The sequence below is a fragment of the Salvelinus alpinus genome, unplaced genomic scaffold, assembly GCF_045679555.1.
Source record: "Salvelinus alpinus unplaced genomic scaffold, SLU_Salpinus.1 scaffold_206, whole genome shotgun sequence".
Lineage (NCBI taxonomy): Eukaryota > Metazoa > Chordata > Actinopteri > Salmoniformes > Salmonidae > Salvelinus > Salvelinus alpinus.
This window is the reverse complement of record NW_027256147.1, coordinates 18,749-37,917: the sequence shown is the minus strand read 5'-3', so window position 1 is coordinate 37,917 and position 19,169 is coordinate 18,749. Positions and strand designations below refer to the sequence as shown.

Sequence of the window (19,169 nt, the reverse complement as noted above, 5' to 3'; positions counted from 1 at the left end):
AACGCACCCTAACGACAGGACGCACCCTGACGCACCCTAACGACGCACCCTGACACACCCTAACAACGCACCCTGACGACACAACGCACCCTGACGAACCCTAACGACGCACCCTGACGCACCCTAACGACGCACCCTGACGCACCCTAACGACACACCCTGACGAACCCTAACGACGCACCCTAACGACAGGACGCACCCTGACGCACCCTAACGACGCACCCTGACGCACCCTAACGACGCACCCTGACGCACCCTAACGACGCACCCTGACGCACCCTAACGACGCACCCTGACGCACCCTAACGACGCACCCTGACGCACCCTAACGACGCACCCTGACGCACCCTAACAACGCACCCTGACGACACAACGCACCCTGACGAACCCTAACGACGCACCCTGACGCACCCTAACGACGCACCCTGACGCACCCTAACGACGCACCCTGACGAACCCTAACGACGCACCCTGACGACAAGACGCACCCTGACGCACCCTAACGACGCACCCTGACGCACCCTAACGACGCACCCTGACGAACCTTAACGACGCACCCTGACGCACCCTAACGACGCACCCTAACAACGCACCCTGACGACACAACGCACCCTGACGCACCCTAACGACGCACCCTGACGAACCCTAACGACGCACCCTGACGCACCCTAACGACGCACCCTGACGAACCCTAACGACGCACCCTGACGAACCCTAACGACGCACCCTGACGCACCCTAACGACGCACCCTGACGCACCCTAACGACACACCCTGACGAACCCTAACGACGCACCCTGACGCACCCTAACGACGCACCCTGACGCACCCTAACAACGCACCCTGACGACACAACGCACCCTGACGAACCCTAACGACGCACCCTGACGCACCCTAACGACGCACCCTGACGCACCCTAACGACGCACCCTGACGCACCCTAACGACGCACCCTGACGCACCCTAACGACGCACCCTGACGCACCCTAACGACGCACCCTGACGCACCCTAACGACGCACCCTGACGAACCCTAACGACGCACCCTGACGCACCCTAACGACGCACCCTGACGCACCCTAACGACGCACCCTGACGCACCCTAACGACGCACCCTGACGAACCCTAACGACGCACCCTGACGAACCCTAACGACGCACCCTGACGCACCCTAACGACGCACCCTGACGAACCCTAACGACGCACCCTGTCGCACCCTAACGACGCACCCTAACGACGCACCCTATCGCACCCTAACGACGCACCCTGACACACCCTAACGACGCACCCTGACGCACCCTAACGACGCACCCTGACGAACCCTAACGACGCACCCTAACGACAGGACGCACCCTGACGCACCCTAACGACGCACCCTGACGCACCCTAACAACGCACCCTAACGACAGGACGCACCCTGACGCACCCTAACGACGCACCCTGACACACCCTAACAACGCACCCTGACGACACAACGCACCCTGACGCACCCTAACGACGCACCCTGACGCACCCTAACGACGCACCCTGACGCACCCTAACGACGCACCCTGACGAACCCTAACGACGCACCCTGACGCACCCTAACGACGCACCCTGACGCACCCTAACAACGCACCCTAACGCACCCTAACGACGCACCCTGACGCACCCTAACGACGCACCCTGACGCACCCTAACAACGCACCCTGACGCACCCTAACAACGCACCCTGACGCACCCTAACGACGCACCCTGACGCACCCTAACGACGCACCCTGACGCACCCTAACGACGCACCCTGACGCACCCTAACGACGCACCCTGACGAACCCTAACGACGCACCCTGACGCACCCTAACGACGCACCCTGACGCACCCTAACAACGCACCCTGACGACACAACGCACCCTGACGAACCCTAACGACGCACCCTGACGCACCCTAACGACGCACCCTGACGCACCCTAACAACGCACCCTGACGAACCCTAACGACGCACCCTGACGAACCCTAACGACGCACCCTGACGCACCCTAACGACGCACCCTGACGCACCCTAACGACGCACCCTGACGAACCCTAACGACGCACCCTGACGCACCCTAACGACGCACCCTGACGCACCCTAACGACGCACCCTGACGAACCCTAACGACGCACCCTGACGCACCCTAACGACGCACCCTGACGCACCCTAACGACGCACCCTGACGCACCCTAATCGACGCACCCTGACGAACCCTAACGACGCACCCTGACGCACCCTAACGACGCACCCTGACGCACCCTAACGACGCACCCTGACGAACCCTAACGACGCACCCTGACGCACCCTAACGACGCACCCTGACGCACCCTAACGACGCACCCTGACGAACCCTAACGACGCACCCTGACGCACCCTAACAACGCACCCTGACGACACAACGCACCCTGACGAACCCTAACGACGCACCCTGACGCACCCTAACGACACACCCTGACGCACCCTAACGACGCACCCTGACGCACCCTAACGACGCACCCTGAACCCTAACGACAAGACGCACCCTGACGCACCCTAACGACGCACCCTGACGCACCCTAACAACGCACCCTGACGAACCCTAACGACGCACCCTGACGCACCCTAACGACGCACCCTGACGAACCCTAACGACGCACCCTGACGCACCCTAACGACGCACCCTGACGCACCCTAACGACGCACCCTGACGCACCCTAACGACGCACCCTGACGCACCCTAACGACGCACCCTGACGCACCCTAACGACACACCATGACGCACCCTAACAACGCACCCTGACGCACCCTAACGACGCACCCTGACGAACCCTAACGACGCACCCTGACGCACCCTAACGACGCACCCTGTCGCACCCTAACGACGCACCCTAACAACGCACCCTATCGCACCCTAACGACGCAACCTGACACACCCTAACGACGCACTCTGACGCACCCTAACGACGCACCCTGACGAACCCTAACGACGCACCCTAACGACAGCGCACCCTGACGCACCCTAACGACGCACCCTGAAGCACCCTAACAACGCACCCTAACGACAGGACGCACCCTGACGCACCCTAACGACGCACCCTGACACTTCCTAACAACGCACCCTGACGACACAACGCACCCTGACGAACCCTAACGATGCACCCTGACGCACCCTAACGACGCACCCTGACGCACCCTAACGACGCACCCTGACGCACCCTAACGACGCACCCTGACGCACCCTAACGACACACCCTGACGCACCCTAACGACGCACCCTGACGCACCCTAACGACGCACCCTGACGCACCCTAACGACGCACCCTGACGCACCCTAACGACGCACCCTGTCGAACCCTAACGACGCACCCTGACGCACCCTAACGACGCACCCTGACGCACCCTAACGACGCACCCTGACGCACCCTAACGACGCACCCTGACGCACCCTAACGACGCACCCTGACGCACCCTAACGACGCACCCTGACGAACCCTAAAGACGCACCCTGACGCACCCTAACGACGCACCCTGACGCACCCTAACGACGCACCCTGACGCACCCTAACGACGCACCCTGACACACCCTAACAACGCACTCTGACGACACAACGCACCCTGACGAACCCTAACGACGCACCCTGACGCACCCTAACGACGCACCCTGACGCACCCTAACAACGCACCCTGACGACACAACGCACCCTGACGAACCCTAACGACGCACCCTGACGCACCCTAACGACGCACCCTGACGCACCCTAACGACGCACCCTGACGCACCCTAACGACGCACCCTGACGAACCCTAACGACGCACCCTGACGCACCCTAACGACGCACCCTGATCGCACCCTAACGACCGCACCCTGACGCACCCTAACGACGCACCCTGACGAACCCTAACGACGCACCCTGACGCAACCCTAACGACAGCACCCTGACGCACCCTAACGACGCACCCTGACGCACCCTAACGACGCACCCTGACGCACCCTGACGCACCCTGTCGCACCCTAACGACGCACCCTAACGACGCACCCTATCGCACCCTAACGACGCACCCTGACACACCCTAACGACGCACCCTGACGCACCCTAACGACGCACCCTGACGAACCCTAACGACGCACCCTAACGACAAGACGCACCCTGACGCACCCTAACGACGCACCCTGACGCACCATAACAACGCACCCTAACGACAGGACGCACCCTGACGCACCCTAACGACGCACCCTGACACACCCTAACAACGCACCCTGACGACACAACGCACCCTGACGAACCCTAACGACGCACCCTGACGCACCCTAACGACGCACCCTGACGCACCCTAACGACACACCCTGACGAACCCTAACGACGCACCCTGACGACACAACGCACCCTGACGAACCCTAACGACGCACCCTATCGCACCCTAACGACGCACCCTGACACACCTTAACAACGCACCCTGACGACACAACGCACCCTGACGAACCCTAACGACGCACCCTGACGCACCCTAACGACGCACCCTGACGCACCCTAATGACGCACTCTGACGAACCCTAACGACGCACCCTAACGACAGGACGCACCCTGACGCACCCTAACGACGCACCCTGACGCACCCTAACAACGCACCCTAACGACAGGACGCACCCTGACAGGACGCACCCTGACGTACCCTGACGCACCCTGACGCACCCTAACAACGCACTCTGACGAACCCTAACGACGCACCCTGACGAACCTTAACGACGCACCCTGGGTGCGTACCCTAACGACGCAACCTGACTCACCCTAACAACGCACCCTGACGACACAACGCACCCTGACGAACCCTAACGACGCACCCTATCGCACCCTAACGACGCACCCTGACACACCTTAACAACGCACCCTGACGACACAACGCACCCTGACGAACCCTAACGACGCACCCTGACGCACCCTAACGACGCACCCTAACAACGCACCCTGACGACACAACGCACCCTGACGCACCCTAACGACACACCCTGACGCACCCTAACAACGCACCCTGATGACACAACGCACCCTGACAAACCCTAACGACGCACCCTGACGCACCCTAAAGACGCACCCTGACACACCATATCGAGTGGTGTGGTCAAGATGTCTAGGTCCGCTTTGTCAACGGATGTGGAAAGCATAGTGCAACCTAGGAGTTTACTCCCCCTCGGATCCTTCTCTCTTAGCTCCACGTTGTCTATGTATTCACCTCCGTGTTCGTCAGTATAGGTCCTGGATGTTTTCAATCATGTGTGTAATTCAGGGGTTATTCCCTTCCAGGATCCTAACTCTGAATCAACCCATGTATAGTCCAATCCAGCTGGTCCGTATGGGTATACTCAGCGTAGGATCAGGCAAAACCGTCGAGTTGCGTACCTTGTGCAGGTCCGGACCTCAGTTGGTTGCCATGTGTCCCTGTCGAGTGGTAAGTCATTGAACTCCCATAGGTTTGGGCAGATAAAAACCCAGAAGGCAAGCCCTCTTCACGGCTGTCATACATCCACCTTAGGAGTTCCGTCCTACGTTCCAGGAAGTCTATCGGGTTTTTTTTGGATCAGGCAAAACAACCTCTGGCCTTTGGGTTGTACGTCTGCCAGGAGTTACAGTTGATAGCCATGGTCCATCCCTACCATTTCAGTCCTTGGTAATTCAGTGGTTCGGGTGATAGTGACCAGTGGAATAACTCCCTTCCAGGATCGTAGCGTTTCCAGAGGTATATCCTCCCTAGACAGTGAATTTGATCGTAGTCCAGGTAAAAAAAGTGTGAATCGGTTGTCCAGGCTTAGTGCGGCGGGGTAAGGGGTCCCCCAGTGAAAATTAGTGGGATCCAATTCTCCGCCAGACATAATCTGGGCACCCCAGGGGTTACACGGCCAAGGCGATACTCCAGGCGCGGCGCCAAACCCCAAAGCCCCTCTTTTAGTTATCCCAACCCCAAGGATGAAACACGCGCTACTGGACATACTGCCAATCCAGTTCTAAACTGGGGTAGATAGTCGTCCAGCGCGGTACGTGAGTCTCCTGTTTGTGCGGGGTTGGGAGGGTTGTGCCGATAGGTCTGCCAACAAGACCCCGAGGGGTCCCGAGGAGTCCGGTCTATACCATTTCCTCCTGTCTTCTTTCTTGGTGTATGGTCGGGCCTAATTGCTTAGGGTGCACACGCCGCGGGTGAGTCGCCAAGGTCGGGGTCCCCAGAGTAGTTGGAGAAAAAAGGTTCTCGTCCGTTGGGGGTGCTGGTGGGTGTAGATGAGAGGTATTTTGGAAGGATGGTGGGTTGGTAAGGGTTTTTTGGGGTTTTGATTTAGTTCTATTTTATTGTTTCTTTTCATCAAGGCCCATGGTCATGGTAGCCCCGAGTTCAAGAAAAGAAAAGAAAAGGAATATTTTGACTAAAGGAAAGTATTATTGAGAGTCCATGGTCATGGTAACTCTATAGAGAGTCCATGGTCATGGTAACTCTATAGTGCTATTAAAGTGGCTAAAGGAAATTATTATTGAGAGTCCATGGTCATGGTAACTCTATAGTGCTATTGGAGGTCTATTTTTGTGGTCTTAATGACCCCCTATCTTTTGTATGGGATGTGGGGTGTGTAAGGTGTAGGTGCAGTGTATGTCCAGGCGTTCCTCCGTTGTACTGAAAGCTTCAGTGGTGGTACAGCCCGTGGTGGTGGTGTGGGTCCTCGAGGGGTTTAGGAGGTTCATCCTTGGTCCATGGGTCCCGGTGAGATTCTTTTGTTTCTTTGTGGTGGTCTTTAGAGGAGGCTGCTGACCAAGGAATCCTAGAGGTTCTTGTTCCTTTTGAAGGCCAGGATGGGTGTGAGAAGAGGGAGTAGTTGTTTGTACTTGAGTCTTTTTTGGATGCGAGTAGCCACTCGGTAGCTGGGTGTCCGAGTAGATGAGGGGTAGCTTACAGATATTTAAAGTCCCCCAAGATGAGGAGGGGTCTAAGTGGTACGATTCTCCCCTTGCTTTGGTTTTCTTTTGGTAGGTTCCTCCTGTAGTAGCTGTTATTAGCCCCGTGGAGAGGTATTAGCTCCGATGGTGTCCCTAGGGGATCTGAGGGTGTTGTTGATGTCTCTGTAGATTCCGAGGCGTAGGTCCTGCTAGTAGAGGATTGGGGGGTAGTAGTAAACCCTCCTGTGGGTGGGTGGTGTTGCTGTAGCTTAGTCTGTAATGGTGTAGGGTCACAGGATTTGTGGAGTCTTTTCCCTGTGATCCGTGGAGCGCTCAATTGGGTCGGTGTCGTTTGGAGAGGAGGAGTCTCTGTCTGTGGGGGTGGAAGGGTTCGTAGATCGGAGGTGATCCGAGGGTAATCTCGGTGTAGGGTGGTTACGAGGAAGTTGAGTTTGTCCACCTGAGAGGTTATATCCATGAGTACCTCGTCCTCGATGATGTTTAATCTCCAACAGGTGCTGTGGGGATGGTGGCTTGGAAGAGTGTAGTGGTGAGAGTGGTAGTCCTAAGAGTGCTGGTGGATAGGTGGTTGGTATCTGGAAGGTGGGGAGTGGGTCCCTAATGTCCTGTAGGAGGCGGTCCAGGAGTGGTTCGCTGAGGAGTTTTTTGGCCCATAGGATGCCTAGGTACCAGGCTTCCTGCCAGTCAGAGCATGATGGTGTGTTGCAGAGTGTGGCGTATCTATTGGATACCTCCTCCCTGTAGTGCTGTTGTAGGATCTGGTGGCTGGTTTCTATCCAGAGTGAGGATACCGTGGAGAGTGCCGCCAGTGTGGTATCGGATGCTCCCGATGGTGTGAAGGCTGCCGTGAGTGTTCTGGCCTTGTGCAGGTAGCCAGGAGGTAGGTCATTACCGGAGAGGTAATAGCTGATGGTCTCCAGGTGGTGTCTCGCTCTGATGAGTTTGGAGAGTGTACGTGCTGTAGCGTTGAAGCTGGCGGGGGTCTGTGGTTCCCCGCTGATGTGACGTGCCACCGATTGGTAAGTGGTTGGTGAGACCAGGTTGTCCGAGTGGTTCTGAATGGTGGTAGTAGAGGTCCGCTGTTCAACTAGGCTCTCAGTACTCATTGGGGTGGTGCCGAGTATAGAGGCGTCCGTCCTATGGTGCTGGGTGGGTGAAGGCATCGGTCTAGGCTGGGTGCGCTGCTCATCCCGATCTGTTCGTTGGGTCCGAATCGTAGAGTGTCTGGAGATTGGTTTTTAGGCGTATGTCCCGAATGGTTGGCTTCGGTGTGTGCTGTCCAACTCTGCGTACATAGTGTTTGGGGGTGTCTGGTGGATTTGATGGGTTGGAGGGGTGCCGGGAGTGGGTGTAGCTGTTGGGTTTCCTCCCGCCGTATCTGGTCCCGTAAGAGGTGGGTCGGTATACAGTTGGTTTATCCCTGTGTGAGGGATTGTTTAGCAGGATGTCTGTATTCCTCCTAGGTCGCCTTGGGGATGCTGTGTGGTGGTGGTGTTCTGTAGGGAGGGGAAGAAGAGGAGGTCTGTGTATAGGATCTGAGGTAGGTCCTCTAGGTGTCTTTGAGGTCCTGGAGTAGGGTGGTGTGAGGTGGGCTGTGGAGTGTGGTTGCCCGCTGGAGATGTCATCAGGAGGTGTGTCTTTTCGTCCCCGGTGTGATGGTGTAGGGGTGTAGTCATCCGGTAGCTGGGTCCTGTGGAGGCCGTGGAGAGGGACTGCCTGGTGGGAGAGAAAGCCCATTGGTGTGGGATGTTTCTCCCGCTGTGTAGAGGCCCGAGAAAAAAGTTCATTATGTGACGTTTCCATAATGAGACCAGGCTGCCGGTCGGAACTTATTTCGGCCAACTCTTCTGTGCGTCTCTTTTTAAATGGTTCAGAGGGTCTGTGTTGGTAACTGTACCCCGTAGGGGTAGTAGGGTCAGTCTTGTGGTAGAGTAGGGGTTCTGAGTAGCCATCAGAGTGCCCGGAGTCGTCGTTGTCTCGTAGATCTTCCATGTGTAGTGTGTGTAGTGTGTATCTGTGTAAAACTAAAAATAAGGGTAAGAGAAAAGTACAAATGAAAATAAGTAGCCAAAAGGAGGTACCCCTGAAGTCCGTGTGGAACCTGCCTTCCTTACAGCTGCACAACGGGTCTAGGGGTAGCCCAGCCACGACGCGTTTCTGCCTTACTCGGCTTCATCAGGTGGCAGGGAGGAGAAAAAGGTGCAAAAAGAAAGGTGCACTAGGTCTCAATGCGGTAAAAAGCCGTATTATGGACCTGAAAAATTAGGGTGTGTGTGTGTGGGTGTATGTGTGGTGGAGGGTCGACGGTCTAGAAGGTATATGAAGGTCCGTCGTGGGAGTACCAGCTGGAGTCTAGATGCAGGTGAGGTGTCTTTATAGGGAGTAGTGTATAGCTAGAGCCCAGTTGATCTGATGAGATGCCAGTGGGGAGGGAGCCCCAGTTAATGTCTTTATCCAGGTGAGGTGTCTTTATAGGGAGTAGCGTATAGCTAGAGCCCCGTCGATTTAATGAGATATCAGTGGGGAGGGAGTCCCAGTTGATGTCTGTATCCAGGTGAGGTGTGTTTGTAGGGGATAGCGTGTAGCTAGAGCCCAGTCGATCCGTTGAGTGAGATGCCAGTGGGGAGGGAGCCCCAGTTGATGTCTGTATCCAGGTGAGGTGTCTTTATGGGGAGTAGCGTATAGCTAGAGCCCAGTTGATCCGTTGAGTGAGATGCCAGTGGGGAGGGAGCCCCAGTTGATATCTTGATCCAGGTGAGGTGTCTTTATAGGGAGTAGCGTATAGCTAGAGCCCAGTCGATCCGTTGAGGAAGAGGTTGTCTTTGTAGCGTTCCAGCTTGGGTCTTTGGCCAGTGGATGGCGTTGGGGTCTCCTGACCCTAATGATGCTGAGACTTTTTTTTTTTTTTTTTTTTAATCTTTATTTTAACAGGGAAAACAGACTGAGACCTGGATCTCTTTTACGGCTGTGCCCTGTGTAAACATGTTGACATGTACAGTTTTAGACATACAGACAAGAACATTTCAAAACATACACAATTCAACAGAAACAATCACAGACAACATCATATTGATCCTCCATAAACATTTTAAAATGGGCAAGGGACACCAGAGTGTCTAACTTAAGTTGGATCTGCAGTTTGTTCCATAAATAAGGTGCAAAGGAACTGAAGGCAGTCCTACCCAACTCTGTGGAGACCGCAGGAGTCTCTAATGTAATCCACATCTGTGATCTGGTTTTAAAATTAGTACATCTTGTGGAAATTAATGATGATATATATGGAGGTAGTTTTAAAAGAAGTGCTTTATAAATAAACAAGAGAGCATGTTGCTCTCGCCTCACAGATAGAGAGACCCAACCCACATGTTGATATAGGATACAGTGATGAGTTCTGTAACTATCACCCGTGATAAACCTGAGTGCACAATGGTAAATAGCATCCAGTGGTTTTAATGTGTTTGCCGATGCATGCATATAGATAATATCACCATAATCTAAAACGGACATAAAAGTAGCCTGCACAATTTTTTTCCTATTTACAGAGGACAGACAAGCCCTGTTTCTGTAAAGGAATCCTATCTTGAATTTGAGCTTTTTTCCCAATTCAGTAACATGTTTTTTAAAAGAAAGCCTATCATCTAACCATACCCCTAAGTATTTATATGCAGAGACCTTATTGATTTGAGTACCATCCAAGCTAGTGATTACAAACGTGTTTCTAACTGAGAGTTTAGACCTAGAAAAAAACAAGACTGAGGGATGCTACTCCTTTTATAGGAAAAGATAGCAATGTGGTTAGCCGAAGGTCGAATCCTATTGGTTCATCAGGTGTGCATGAGGTGTACATGTGAGAGGCATGCTCGTGTCTCATCCAATGAGAAATTTCCGTTTTTTTTAGGTGTGGCGTCTGTTCGTCTGTTAAGTGATGGGGAGGCCTCCATCGTTGATTCCTATGGGGAATAGTATAGGAGAAGTAGACACTTTGCTTTTGGGGTGCTGTTTGGGTTGTGGGTGTCCGAGAGGTACCAGGTCAATTTAAGGTAAGACTAGAAGTCTTAGGGGTCAAGATGAGCCATACGTGGAGTTCCTGTGATGTGTAGAAGTATAATAGATCCCCCTGTGAAAACGGTGTGTTTGACCTTTGTGTCGCCATTGACTTGTGTGTTAGCGTTTGGAGCGGTCTGCTCTAGTTGAGAGTTTGGGCCTGGGAAGAACCCAAGATAAGGTTCTGTGGTGACAGGAACGGTTGAGGGTAGAGTAGACATCCGTAGGAACATAATGAATCAATAGTTGGGGTTCTAGGTGACCCATAGGTCTTGTTATGAGCCTTCAAATGTGGTGGAGATATTTTCCCGCTTTTGAAGTCACGTCATTAAGTGTAGTGAAATGCGATGTGCAGTAGACACTTTGCTTTTGGGGTACTTGTGGGGTTTTATAAAGGTTTTTTGACATGCTTAACTAACTATAAGCTAGTAGGGCTTCTTATGCATTAAAGTTTGAATTGCTGACTCCTGTGAACCTGCATTTTCCATTGTTCTCACTCTTACCAGTGCTCAGGGCCTAACCATGAATATCAGCCTGAAATGTGTGTGTGTTAAAGATAGCGCTGTACTGTATGAAATATGTGTGTGTATGAAACAAATGTATCAGTAGTGTGAAGCTGTACTGTGTGGCCGAGACTGTGCTAATCTTAGAGAGACACAGGAGGGGTTGAATCATGAGACTGCTGACTGTGGTGTACAATGGACTATAACCCAATACTATAACAAACGTGATTAGCAACTGTATTATATGTGATTGAATACTATAACAAACATGATTGAATATTAGCAACTGTATTATATGTGATTGAATACTACAACAAACGTGATTGAATATTAGCTAACTGTTGGTCTGGGCGCCTGGGTGTCTGTGTGTGTGTGCTGAAAGTAACAGTTAGCTCAGATAAGAAGCTGGGAAGCTGTAGTTAGCCTTGAGCAAGAACAGTGGACATTGTATAACAGGTGTGAATAGCTCAGGAATAGCTCAGACAATATTACAGAGCTGTCTGACCCCAGTCTTTGGGGTGAAGAAGCGTAATCTACACAGCAACAGCGACGGGACAACAGAGAGCGCAAAGGGGCTAGGACTAGCTTATGTGCCAACATCAACGATAGGCTGGGTAAGTCTAAACCACGCCCAGTCTCTACTCTGACAGGCCGGCTCGGAAGTGGGAACTATCTCTGTCATGAGTATTTATTATAATGTCTTTGTCAGTAACAAGTGTCTTCTCTTTTTCCACCCTGCGGGGTGGGGCAGTGGACCCGTATATACGAAAAATGCATTTGCCATTTATTAACTTTTGAATTAAACAACTATTTTAATCAAGTTCAGGTGTCCTATTGTTCCTATCTCAGTTGAACTTTCGCAACCCTAACAATTGGTGACCCCGACGTGATCTGAGGGAACTTCGCTGGACATTGAGGCATCCAGCCTTTGGCCTAGACTGTCGCCAGACGGGGTCCTCTCACAAAAAGCCCGGGTCTACTAAAAAACAGGTAAGCAGAGCCTATTGTTTCAAAACTGAAATTCTGCATATTGGATTTAACCAAATTTATTTTGTGAGAAAACCTAACTGGTGTAAGTTACTAAATTTTTGAACCATATGTTCACTACAACAAAGTAAGGATAAAACTAACTACGTATTATTTAATTACGTACTACTTGATGGCGAATGCATTTTCAGTTGGCCAACAGAATAACAATGGAATGCCTGTATGTGTATGACGTGATATTAAAAGCCTGTTTGTGTGTGTGTATGTATCTAAGCTAGGGTTGTTTTATTAAAAGTCTTATATATAAGACTTTAGGGAAGTGATTGAGGACAATGGCCACATAACCACCGTGACAGGCGGAATATTGGACATAAGACAAGTTCTAATATTGAACGACAATATACCGACTTCACGGATTTTTATGTATTTACATGGTATGTGGGATATAAGACAAATTGTCGATTAACAAGTCTAGGTGTAGTGGACCCTCGACTAAAAGTGGACGGCAACATAGTCCAGGGAAAGGCAGAAGTATTGGAATATAAGATAAGTCTAGGTGTAGTGGACCCTCGACGGCAATACACTGAGTAAGACAAGTTCCCTGTACAAGTAAACGGCAAAATATTTTAAGTTGGGTTTATATGCGCATATTACCGAACAACAATGTTTTGGAGATAAGATAAGTTTACTGATTGAATAAAGACGTGTTGGATATAAGATAAGTCACACTGTATGTCTGTTGCTATATGATTGTGTTTAAGAAGTAAGTCAGGCTTATATGTAGGAGGAAGTAAGGATATAACGTAGTTAGGTATACTCTAATAATACCATAGACAGTAACACACTTACCCACTATTTAATCATAGTCACATTAAGAGATAATACACAAATATAACCATTTGGGATAAATAGTTAACTATAATGGCCCACATTGAAAAAGTGATGATAACACTGAAATCTACTCTAGAAATAAATGGAGAAAAATTATACAGAGAATGGACAGTAGAGGGCAGTATTGCCACACTCAACGGCTCCCAGTCGACGGGGATCCTTGTTGAATGCTGGTGACATAACGAAATACATAAAACCAATTCGGAGTAGAGAGAATAGGGATAATCCTCGCTGGGGGAGGATTGGACCTTTGAATTGTAATATTTTCTGGGAATTGTTTTGGTGCTGGTGTTTGCGACTACAGAAAAATTATAATAATGGGGTTATTGGCTCCTTAATTCCAAAAGTGATGGTGGTTCAGGGGTTAAATAGCTGCCTCCCAAGCTTGAGACCGGACTTCGATTCACGGTAAATGCTCTGACTAAAATCGAGTTTTTAATTGTAATTAAACCATTTGTATGTTTTGCCTAAGAAAATATGGTCATTAGTATCGGTATAGGATATAAACTGAAACGTTTTAATAACTTGTTTAGGTTAAAATGAAAGACTAATCTAATTTTAAATGATAACTGAATCGTAGAAGTGACAGTTACCTAAACCTGATGAATTCTAAAGAATAACGATGAAGTTGTGCCCATCGGAATGTTATAATTGTTATGGATTGGCTGACATGCGATATAAATTTAGCAAAGAACATGGTACGTTTACATTTTGGAGTAGAGAAAGTTGAGAAGTTGATTTTACTTATACGATAGTTTTGGTGCAAAACTCAGTTGGACGTAAAACAACGTCAATTACGTTACTCGACTGGATTTCTATTCTGTACTTCTGGCAGTATAATTTCGATTGAGAGATGTTGATAAATTATATTCCAGATCCAACCTTTGTGATAAATTGGTTTTGGGTTATCGAACCCGTACTATTGCCTGTTTCAGTTAGTCAACGATGATTTACAGTTCGTTGAAAGTTGCTGCGTTCTGAACACAGGTTGAGCGCTAGTTGTTGACATAACTCACGATGCACTTTTGCAACCAGGCAATGATGTTGTGACTGATTAATTTGAATACATATTTGATAAGAATTCTTATATTGGGGATTGTTAATTCCATTCAGTAATAAATACTATAGTTGAGGAGTTTTTTTTAATTAAAGAGAGCAACAGTGTGAATGTATATGTAAACGCATATCCTGATTTGAACTATACTAATCTATTTGATAAAATTACTGAACCTGTATGACAGGAAAAATTGGTTGTGTCATTTATAGGGAAAAGACGTGCTTTATAGCTTTGAGGCACTTTTCAAAAGTGGCTAAAAGTTATTGGTTTTTGGTTAGGTAACACCAGGGAATTCGAACAAAAAGTAAACGTATTCTAAACATGATCTGTTTTCATTATGGGGAACAATGAACGGCAGGAAACTGGTATGGCTGGCCGGGAGTTAAAGGGACAGTACACGTTTATCACAGTTGTGTGAGTGTAATGGCAGGGTATAAAGTATTTTGGGGAGACAATTTGGAGAAGGACTGAATGAGTTACATGAAAAGTCACTAGAGGGCGCCATTGGTCAACTTATGGAGGTTCATGTTAGGGTATAAAGTATTTTGGGGAGACAATTTGGAGAAGGACTGAATGAGTTACATGAAAAGTCACTAGAGGGCGCCATTGGTCAACTTATGGAGGTTCATGTTATTGGGAAAAGGCACACAGTTACATGAAACATAGAGGATATTAGGTTTTGTTTTAGTAGTACACGTTTGGTTTAAGGGGATCAAGATATCTTAAAGGGGTACACTCATATTCCTTCCACACTGTAAAACATATATTACTTATTTATGAGACTGAGTTTAAGGATAACCAATGTTATTGTTAAAAAAAAAATATATATATATATATATTGGACTCTTGGGGGAGAGAGCTTATTAGTAAAGAAAGGATTTGATATGGTTAGCATTTGTTTTGGCCTATTTATATAGTATTTAAGGGGTAAATTGCCACCATAGACATGTTTTTCTAAAAATCCATGAGTTTAGATGAAGCCAAACAGTGAGACATTTAGTTAAAATTTGGAAACAACACAGTTGTTACAGACAGATAAGGGAAAGGGCAGACAGAGGAGCCCTCCCTGCACTGCTGAGACCTTGAAGGTTTGAGAGCAGAGTGGGAGGGGGGACCAGGAAATGAGCAAGGTAGGCTGTGAAATAAGATAGGAGAGAAAGGGTTTAACATATATAAGCAGCACAGATACATTTTAAAGTAGATAAGTCACTTGACAGATAATAGATAAAGGTATGTTCCTTCATGATAATGTAGAACATAAGAATATTTTACTAATCTTACTAGAATAGGTAAGGTTGTTACCTGGCCAGGGCCAGGTATCAAACGGGGGAGGGGTACATTGTGGTCTAGGATAGGATGGGGCCTATTGGATAATAAAAAATTTAAAAAATCTAGCTAACAAATAGGCATAGAAGTTAAATATATAATCAGATAGAACAAATGAGAAACTGTTTGTTAACCAAACCTGTATGTCCAAGATTTTATGCATTACAGGTGAATTAAAGGAGAAGGTGATTCACTCGACCTGGGGGCATATCGCACTTGGAGGGTGAGACACACTGACACTGCCGAATGATCACAGAGTTAAGGAGAAGAACTGATGCTAATAAAGCTCGGGGGTCAACTCCTTAATGAAAAATCCCTGATCCCGACCTTTCATCACTGTGAGCGTTCATAGAAGTGAAGGTGTGACTTGATCTCTGGATGATGATGTGTTCTCTGGGAGAGGGTGGGGCTTTACAGGACTGCTTGTAGTCCTGAGCTGTCTGATTGCCATCACAGTGCTGCCAGAGCCACCACCAGTTCCAACAGACCGGGGTTCAGCCGGCCTCCTCCACCACTTCAAGACCAAGTCCCACACCATCACCTAAGCTCTCCAATCCGGTACAGGTAATAAATGTGAATGACATCTCAGATAGTGACCAATTGGGGACTGAAACTGGTTATGAGGGAAGGGAGAATATGTGGTTGGCCTATATGAGATACACAACCAAAACACTTAATAGAAAGGGCTGTGTCGTATGTGGGCATGCCGGGCCTGCTCTGGCTGCTCACCCATTTGCCCTGAGCGGTGGGAAAGGTTGGATGTGCATATTGGAAAGTTTCTATTATGGTAAGCCGGATTCGACCCTGTGTGGGGCTCTGGGTCTTGTGTTCCCAGGGGTCCCTCCCCAGAGGGCACCGTGGGGAGTTGAGGCGTATGGGGGAGATTGCAGCTGTGGCACTGGTACAGGTGGGGGTGTAGACTGTGGGGGGCTCCCTGCTGCTGCCTGCATCACTAATGTCACTGTGGACTGGAGGTGTTGCTGATGTGTGGTGGGTGTGTGGACCTGCCAGGCGGTTGACCCCAATTTTGAAAGGAAAATGGCAGGGCACATGTGCTTTGGCCAGTCTGATAACACCATTGACTATTATTGAGGTTACAGCTAACCAACTCTTGGGAGCTGCACATGACAAAGAGGCTCGGGACCAACCCAGGAGACGGCAGAAACGTGACGCTCCTTGGTCCGAGGGTACAGATAACATCCACACCAACCTGTTGGGGTCCCAATAGGGGTCCCCCACGAATTCCAGACATTAAACAGGAATGATGGCCTGTGGCATTTGTTGCCCATTATTGGCCCAGTTATTGTTGATGCTAAGCAGAATGCCTGGATCAATTATATCTACTATAATCAACAACGATTTGTTAACTACACCCACACAGCACTTAAGGGGATGGCTGAACAATTGGATGCCACCTCTCGAACTGCTAGACAGAATAGGCTAGCACTAGACATGATTCTGGCCAACCAGGGAGGTGTATGTGCAATGTTTGGAGAACAATGTTACACGTTTATCCCTAACAATACCAGTCCTGATGGGAGCATTTCAAAAGCTCTGAGCGGGTTGGAAAAGTTATCTGTGGAGATGAGGGGTCTTGCAGGTGTGGAGGAGAGTGGACTGTTCCCCTGGCTGGGTGGTTGGTTTGGTGAGTACACTGCCATGTTGGTTACTGGATTGGCTTATTATAACCCTAGTAGTCGTGTTTTTTGTGCTACTATGTTGCGCTGCTTGCATTTTACCTTGTGCCAAGAGATCTATTGCAGATGCTGCCAAAGCTTCTGGCATGATGCCCCTGCTTACAGCCAGCGGGGAGGATACTGAAGCAAACTATCGTGAACAGATGGGGTCAACTGAGGGTGATCCATGGTTTGCTATAAAATAATAAAAATTTGCTTATTTTTAGTTTAATTCATTGCTTTTTGTTGCACAAAATATCCTTGTAATCTTTTACCCTGTATGTTGTCCTACCTTATGTCAAGGTTTAAATTTCCTGGGTGGGAGGTAGCCAACCTAGTACCTGTTAGGGGTAGCAGGGTGGACTAGATGTTTTTTATTTTCTATACAATAAAGGTGTGTTTCTTTTGATCTTTGTATTCTAAGATCAAAAGGAGGAGTCGAAATGCAACTTAGTGTATATCATTTGCGGATTTTTTCTTTGTTGATATAGAAAGAGGTCTATGAATAAAACTGTTCTCCCTAAGAAGGTTATAAGTTCCTGGGTGGTAACGAGCCCACCTAGTATATGGAAAAGGGATGGAATTTTTATTGTATGTGACACCTTTTTGGTGTCAAACGGGGGAATCAAAAATGTCTATGTTGACACCTTTTGGTGTCAAACGGGGGATTGTGGGGTTTTATAAAGGTTTTTTGACATGCTTAACTAACTATAAGCTAGTAGGGCTTCTTATGCATTAAAGTTTGAATTGCTGACTCTTGTGAACCTGCATTTTCCATTAGTCTCTACTCTTACCAGTGCTCTGTCTAACCATGAATATCAGCCTGAAATGTGTGTGTGTTAAAGAGAGCGCTGTACTGTATGAAATATGTGTGTGTATGCAACAAAGTATCAGTAGTGTGGGCGCTGTACTGTGTGACTGAGACTGTGCTAATCTTAGAGAGACACAGGAGGGGGTGAATCATGAGACTGCTGACTGTGGTGTACAATGGACAATAACAGATAAGCTATACACACGAAGAACATATGTGAGGTTCTGAGTAATACTATAACAAACGTGATTGAATATTAGCAACTGTATTATATGTGATTGAATACTATAACAAACGTGATTGAATATTAGCAACTGTATTATATGTGATTGAATACTATAACAAACGTGATTGAATATTAGCTAACTGTTGGTCTGGGCGCCTGGATGTCTGTGTGTGTGTGCTGGAAGTAACAGTTAGCTCAGATAAGAGTGCTGGGAAGCTGTAGTTAGCCTTGAGCGAGAACAGTGGACATTGTATACAGGTGCAGATATCTCAGACAATGTTATAAAACTGTCTGACCCCAGTCTCTGGGGTGAGGGAGCGTAATCTACACAGCAACAGCGACAGGACACCAGAAAGCGCAAAGGGGCTGGGACCAGCTTATGTGCCAACACCAACGATAGGCTGGGTGAGTCTAAACCACGCCCAGTCTCTACTCTGACAGGCCGGCTCGGAAGCGGGAACTAATCTCTGTCACGAGTATAATATACTATCTTTGTCAGGAACAAATCAGTTCTCTGTCTTATCCTGCGTGATGAAACATTGAACCCGTATATACGGAAATTGTATTTGCCATTTATTAACTTTTGAATTAAACAATTATTTTAACCAAGTTCAGGTGTCATATTGTTCCTATCTCAGTCGAACTTACGCAGCCCTAACACCATTTGTTTTGCAAACTCCGCAATCACACGAGCGCTACAGCAACACCGCTTAACCAAACTAAGGT

The 19,169-nt window shown here is 49.1% G+C and overlaps 1 long non-coding RNA gene across 1 annotated transcript; it reads left to right on the top strand.

Moving 5' to 3' along the window:
* The first annotated feature begins 7,348 nt into the window (after positions 1 to 7,348).
* On the top strand, positions 7,349 to 19,052 carry LOC139567301 (uncharacterized). The gene is made up of 2 exons (XR_011673332.1): positions 7,349 to 14,925; positions 15,028 to 19,052. It is a non-coding gene; the product is annotated as an uncharacterized lncRNA (long non-coding RNA).
* The last annotated feature ends 117 nt before the right edge of the window (positions 19,053 to 19,169 follow it).